Source organism: Sinohyriopsis cumingii, chromosome 14, assembly GCF_028554795.1.
Source record: "Sinohyriopsis cumingii isolate HCF-2022 chromosome 14, ASM2855479v2, whole genome shotgun sequence".
Lineage (NCBI taxonomy): Eukaryota > Metazoa > Mollusca > Bivalvia > Unionida > Unionidae > Sinohyriopsis > Sinohyriopsis cumingii.
This window is the reverse complement of record NC_142974.1, coordinates 41,259,410-41,266,458: the sequence shown is the minus strand read 5'-3', so window position 1 is coordinate 41,266,458 and position 7,049 is coordinate 41,259,410.

The window sequence follows — 7,049 nt, the reverse complement described above, 5'->3', positions numbered from 1 at the left end:
AAACAACAGAAACGTGATTTTGATTTTCACTTAACGGTTATATTGCAGATAATAATTTTCTGAAGCATGAGTATTTTTAACTAGGGAGGAAAATATAGCCGAGAATATGTTTCTTACTGACGAATTGCTGCGAGATATAAAGGTAAAAATTCATAAATAGATGCGCATATTATTTTGAAAGAGTTTATGAGTATATTTGATCAGGGTATTATTCTGCATGATAAATGGAGCGTAAGACACGTACAGAAAAGATTACATAGCTGTTTCGTTTGAATACATTATACAGATTTATAAATGAAACCCACAAGATGCTGTATGCGTGTTCGATACACATGCGCACCATATTGATAAATTAATTAACTGAGGAATTAGAGCAGCAACTAGTTAAGCTTGGAAAACATTCGGTGAAAAAAATCCCGTAAAAATCATTATTTGATATTTTGCAATATAAAATATAGGCGCTAACAATAAACACAGAATAATGTTGCAATGACAACAACAACAACGTCAGTGAGGACGTATCAAGTGTAGCTTATGTAATGAGGATCACCAAATGTAAATCAATTTGAGAAATAATTTTTAGTTATTCATATATGGAATAATCAAAGATATTTGAGAATAATTATGAGGAGATATCAAGAGTCGAAGAGTATCATGCAAAGTTTAAGCTATAAAATTTCTAAATAATCTGTAAGATGAAGATGTGGTTTGGTCAAACACCGAATTAAATAATCTTATAATTAAACACTGAATGCTATTTTACGCCGATCCTGCATCGACGATGCATGTTGATCGAGTCGTGATTATTAGAGATTCCCTGGTTTAATTAAAATTAATTTCAAAAGCGATGTCTGTTACAACGAATGGCGTGCAATCAAATACTATCCATCACAAGTAGTTTTAAGGTCCTATCTATTTGGGGATGAAAGCATACACCAGGAGTTAAGCACGCCTTTAACTGGAAATATGAATGAAGACACGGATTATTATTTCTATTAGAGAAATATAATTTGTCGATATGTAAAAAGTTCAATGGCATTGGGACGTAGTCACTGCAAAGATGTATGCCTTGGAAAATATCAATTATGCGGCAGAAGATGCCATTATGAATAATTGCGTTATTAGGACCTATGGTTGTGTAACCGGTTGCTATGGTTAATGATGAATGAAAATAGTCGCCGATTGCATCTGCGACCTTGCCACCGCTGGGTATGTTCGTTAATAGAAAAGTCGTCTCCATATTACACGTGTTATTGCTACTGAGGTCGCTCAAAAGCACATCAGTTAAAAATACTTGAATTTAAGTTACACAAACACAGAGTAAAATTAGGCAGTAACGTAGCAATTACGCCCCCACCCCAACACACACAAACACACACACACACACACACACATGTACCAGATGCTCACAAAATGTTTAGTCACTATTACACATTACAAGAGTAGCCATGGTCCATTACAAGTCTTTCACCACACATGTCATAATTTTGGTCAATAATGTTGACGGATCCAGTTGGCAAAGTTCAGGTTTGTTTAGATTAGGATTATAAGTTCAACTCCCAAAATCAACATGCATGAGCTGATATACTTAGCTCCATGTTGACTTACGATATAATTTAATAGATGATGAAGCATTATCATTGTACAACATTACTAAATATAGTTACTCGAAACAATTAAAATCACTCCGTATTTGTTTTTCACTAATTGGTGAGATAATTGAAAATTGAATGACTAAGGAATAGAGGTTCATATAAATATAATAATCTTTGTTTACACAGTATGACTTCATAAAAAACACTTTAATTTTAGTAATGTTTTCATACATTGTTTATAAAGTTAGCTTATGTGTTGACATTATCACAGGCTAAAGCAGGAGTACTGTTATGTATATTTGATTTACTTGTATCTAATGCAATTTATATATTTATTTCAATTTAATTGTTTGTCAGTTTTTATTTTTTTTTATATCTTTTTATTACATGCTATTGTAATGTAAATTTATTCTCTAGAGATGATACTTTTTTTTCTTTCAAAAAATAGTTTGACCCTGACTGTTTGTTTTATAAAATCAGGTGTTGATCTGGATCCTGACCTTGTTTCAAAATCTGTAGTAACCACGTAAACAAATTCTATCTTTATTTTAAAATGATTGGCTGTTGTCGAGGTCATGATGGGACTTCGTGTTTAAGATGTAAGCAATTTTTAAAAACATATTATTTCTTAGAGTCAAATGATTGGTTTTCGACAGTGTCACACTGGGAAAACGTGATCTTTAACAAGTACTTAGTTTCTATGAACTTCCAGAACATGATCAAGTGACCCCCTTGTTTACGTTTTGGAGACCATATAACCTCTGTTTTGGAGAATTATTCTCAGTAGAAGACGGTCTGTTAAACTGGAAGTTGTATGATGTGCTGTTTGGAGTTATTTCAAATTACTTGGTTTGGAATTATTTCAAACTACTTTGATTCAAAAAGATTAATCCTGTTATTTTTCTGGAAAATACGTGTGCTCATGTAAAATTGTTAAACAATGACAGTTTTTTTTAAATATTTTTAAAAATCTATTCAGCTATCAGAAACCGGAGTGATAATTCTTGTTTCTACAAGGAACTGTAGAATTCAACACTACAGCTTTCACCATACGTCATCGTCTTCCATCTTGGATTCTTCGTCGGGATTCGAACTTGAAATAAGTAGAGCATTTTGTTATTAGGACTTCACAAATTTTATTCGTGGATTATTCTTGGATTATTTTTGGATTTGATTCTATAAAACCGTAAGTTCATATTTTTTTCTTCATTTGTACAGCTTTTTTCAGGGGATTAAGTTATTGTATTTTTTTTTTAAAGCTTGTTGTTTTCACTCTTTCTTGCGTTACTGTTTATTGGAGCCTAAGCACTGATATAAAAGTACATTGAACTACACATTATAGACCCCCCCCCCTTGTAACAGTCCTTCATGTAGACATTAGCACGGCTAAGTCAATAGTAATCGGTGTATCTGGTGGTGCTAGCAAAATTATTTTAATATAATTACATTCACGAATACATGTTTATTCAGAACTTGTGGCGGTAGCACAAATTAATACGATTACTAAACTGCGCTCCGTGACTGTTGAGGATAAAATAATTAGCGTATCCGAGTTCTAGACTGTGTTGACGGAAATTTAATGTAACCGATAATTCTGAGCACAGATACGGAATTTGGGTGGGTGGGGGGAAAGGACAGGGTGGTGATGATGCAGATTTAAAGACAGTAAAAGATGAGTAATTTCTTTCAAAATAACACACACAAAACGAATATCAAACTCAAAATACTGAACTGAATTTGTTACTCACAATCTCAAATCCATATACAATCATGTAATGTTATATCTTGTCGGTTATTTATATAGGTCACTGCGTTCTTACCCCAGTTATTTTGTCCTCTATATTGATCACATAGTGGCAAAGTTCACTGATTAAAATCCGACTATTCACATGCATATGGGCATGATTGATTGTAATATAATAATATAACCTAATTGGGGGGTATAGAAGGCCGTGACCTACATTAATAACCGAGTCCAAAACCGCTATTAGCGCACTAGGAATGTCACGAGAAAAAAGCATTGCATGTCGTCAGAATGAAATGTAACCATAAATTAATATTCAAAAACGTTTAAAACACTTTCTTTTCGTTTAGAATATTTAACCTAAATAGCTTAGACTTGGCATAAAGTTGTGGGAATATTCTCTCATTCTGGCTCCTTCAAAGTATACTCACAAACATTTTCGGTCAAGACATTCAGTCAGTGCAGTTCCCTTGGTCATGCCACCAAAATTCATCTCAGTGGTAAATGTTGAGTTCTGGAGTGCGTTTAGGAACAAAGGTATTCTTCTGCATAACTCACCACTCAGAGAAGAGTTTATGGTTGTTGATAACCAAGGTTTCAAACACTCCTAATAACCACAGGTGTTTTTATTACAAGCAATTAGCTTATTTCAAATCCCATTATATTACGCAGAAAAAAAGGAATACTTGCAAGCTACAATTTATGTATTATTGCGCCTTTCTATTGTGTGTTTACATCATTTGAATTAATACTTCTGTTAATTCTGTAGTGATTTTTTAAAAAAAAATACATATTTGTAAGTATAGGAATTGAACTTCATAAATTACTGAATTCAGGAAGTCGCGAGTCTTCAAAAATTGATTATGCATGCACTGAATACCTTTCGCTAAGGACACTCATGCGTTGTGTAATTCCATTAACAAGCTACTCAAGTTTTGGTTTCAATTCTTAATTAAGCTGAAATCAATTATTATGGTCACAGCGCAAAAACAAATTTCTTACCGTAATATTATAATCAAACATGATATTAGAAACATGGTGTTGTTTACATGCTGTCCTCAAGTCATGAAAATATTGTTCACTTTGTAAACATCATTCTTTAAAAGTACAGAGTAATAAATTTAAATCTAAGTGTGATAAGAAATAAATATATTTAATGATGTATTGTATTCGCGTGGGAATGATACTCCCATATAATTTGACTTGATACCAATCTACATATCACTTCAACCAAGTAGACACCAACCCCAAGCCACGTCGACCAAGCACACCAACATCCATACGACCTCGACCAAGCACATATCCCCAAAAGGGATGCGGCAAAGTCAATGATATAGGCATATGCCTAGTCGACACACCCGATTATCGACCCATTTAAGTATACATACACTATACACATACCGAAACTATGGTTTATATAAATTATTATAGTTAGTTATAAAAAGTGATGCGTTTTTCTTTACATTTTTGAGATTTTTCCTCTTTTTGTTTGATTCAGAGAATCTTGCATGCTTGCTGATTAATCTAAACTGTATAATGCTAGTTGAATTCTTGTTTTTGGGATAGAATACGCCTTAACATGAAACTTTTGATTGTGTCATATTAGTCTCTTGTGGAATGAAAAAAAATAAATGGATGAATTCTATTTACGACTCAAGTAGATTGTTCATTCAATACCACATTAAATATGAACAACTTTAAATACATTCATATAGATCAGGTGTGAATTAATAACTTAAAACATGTAAGGAGAAGATATCTTCGCATTCTCAATGTTTTTTCTCCGACAAATTGTGACTTTCATTATACATTCATTAGTTCTATCTTGAAACTAATTCCTGAACCACCACAATAAGGCAAAGTGCATATACAGTACAATCTTTGTATAAAGTAAATAGTTGCATCTCTTTTGTAGAAAGTAAATAGTTACATCCCTTTTGAATCATCACCACAAGGTGAAGGAAACCTAGGATATTTTAGACTTATGAGAAATGACAAAACATGCCTATTTCATCTATATTTGTATTAATATTTCATATCTTGACATAGGAAATAATATTACATATATATGCAAAGCCTCATTGTATATCAGATAAAGGAAAGAAAGCAAAGAAAAACTTTATCCGTCTAGCAAAATGGTAACCATGTTCGCATCATAGATACAAAATTCTGCGTGAATTTCCACCAATCTATTAAAAAAATATAAATTTATGAAAAAATGACAGACGCACGCGGTAAGGCCGAACAGATGGCATTTTTCGCCATATCTCGCTAAGTGTAGTGAGTGAACTATCTGATCAAATAAATACAAAGAACAGCAATTATAAAATTTTTAAAAACAATACAATTAGTAAAGACAATAGCATCACAGATGACTTGGTATTATTGCTTCTGAAGTTTTACGGAAACTGTTTGTTTGCATCAGATGAATACTTTATTCAAGATGATATTTCCTTTAGACGTTAATATTTCGTTCCATTTGTAATTTTGCTTAAAAAAGAAAAATGAAAAAACAGTCACTCAAACAAATAACGTGAGAAAACTTATCTGCAATGCCGTATTGCAATCACTATGTTATCTGAAGTGTTTTATCCATCCGGATGATAATTTAGCTTAATAATGTAATAATGACCTTGTTTAAAGAGGGTAACAAAATTAGCTAAGATCTAATCTACCTTGAGGCCCTCATAGGAAGGAATGTATTTATTTTAGCTGCATCTCTGAAGCCATTGGATATATTGGGCTTTGAAGAAAAAATTAGAGTGGATGTTTCTAATCTCAACTGGAATACTATTCCAGAGCAAAGTTCCAGTGTATGGGAAACTTGTTTAAAATAATTCCTTATTTGGTTTGGGAATTTTATACGGTTTGTTAGATATGGTTCGCAGGTGGGAAGTATTACCATGTAGCCTATACTGGAATAGTGATTGTCAATATCCAGGAGCACTGTTATTGGATATTTCGTACAATAATTTGGCTTTTTTCAAACAGACTCGGTCTTGAATAGATAATAATTTTAACCTACCAGCTAAATTTTCCTTGCTTTCTTTCTGGATTGATATTAGCCCAAATGTTCTTTTTTGAAGATGTGCCAGCTTAGCTATGTTTTTATCATTTGAATTATCCCATGCTATATTACAGTAGTCTAAAATAGGGTTGTATATTTTAGTTCATCACTATCAAGATTTGTCTTTTTTTGCCGTGTTGAGATAAGTAGTATTTTAGTTTTACCAGAATTTACCACCATGCCATTGCATGTGCACCAGTTTTCCAGTTTGTTTAGGGCATTCTGTATTGAAATTTCAAGTTCATGCTTTGTGTTTTGGCTGTCTGACAATCGTGTGTCATCTGCATAGAGATCTGTAGATGATATTGAGTCTCTTAGTAAAAGTGGTAGGTTATTAATACATTTTTAAAAAAAGTAATGGACCTAAAAATGAACCTTGTGGTATTCCATATCTAATTGTTCCAGGTTCAGACAGAACATCATTTATATAAACATGCTGTGTTCTCTCACTTAAGTATTAAGTAAATCATCTAACTATGCTTTCATGACATGGGTAGATTTTCAGTTTCTTCACAAGGATTTCATGGTCCACCACGTCAAAAGCTTTCCTGAAATCTACAAATACAGATCCTATTATTCTACCTTGGTCAAGTGCTTGAAGCCATTTATCAGTTAGGGAGATCAAGGCAGTCTCACATGAATG